Source organism: Gavialis gangeticus, unplaced genomic scaffold, assembly GCF_001723915.1.
Source record: "Gavialis gangeticus isolate Ggan-Ray unplaced genomic scaffold, GavGan_comp1, whole genome shotgun sequence".
Lineage (NCBI taxonomy): Eukaryota > Metazoa > Chordata > Crocodylia > Gavialidae > Gavialis > Gavialis gangeticus.
This window is the reverse complement of record NW_017729026.1, coordinates 6,656,611-6,657,386: the sequence shown is the minus strand read 5'-3', so window position 1 is coordinate 6,657,386 and position 776 is coordinate 6,656,611.

The following is a 776-nucleotide window of genomic DNA, read 5'->3' as shown; positions in this document are numbered from 1 at the left end:
CGCTGCCGCCTCGCGCCGGGCAGCCTCCAGGTCGCCGCCACGGAGGGAGATGTGTGTGGAGGGAGAAGCGGGGGAAGGCTGTCCCCACGCAGCACCCGGAGCTGGGAGCCAGCCTGCGCGGGTCTGCGTTGGGTGTTTGGGGGTTTTCTTCTTTTCTTTCTTTTTTTTTTTCCTTCCTACTCTCTGGCAACGCCTGTCTGGTTTCTAACCCAGTCAAATGCCTCTTTTGTGTCACGAACGATGCTTTTCTGACACAACTGCCTCAGCTCGCTGAGCCATCCGGGCAAGGAGCAGGGTTCTCCTCGGGACACCCCCTCCCCTCGCCCCCCAGGGGTCCGGAGAGGCTTGCAAGGGTGCCACGGGGTGTTGGGTGTGCAAATGCCATTCCCCCGAGATTTCCCATCCTGGATATACTGGGGTCTGTCCGCGTATTGTGTGCAAATGCCATTCCCCAGGGAGCTCCTATCCTGGATCTGCTGGGGTCTGGCTGAGTGTTAGGTGTGCAAATGCCATTCCCCTCCCATCCTGGATCCACTAGGGTCTGTCCAAGTTTTAGGTGTGCAAAAACCATTCCCTAGTGAGCTCCCATCCTATATCCACTAGGTATGCAAATACCATTCCCCAGAGATTTCCCATCCTGGATCCACTGGGGTCTGTCTGAATGTTAAGTATGCAAATGCCAGTACCCGGAAATTTCCCATGCTGGATCCACTGGGGTCTGTCCAAGTGTTAGGTGTGCAAATGCCATTCCCCCGAGATTTCCCATCCTGGATATA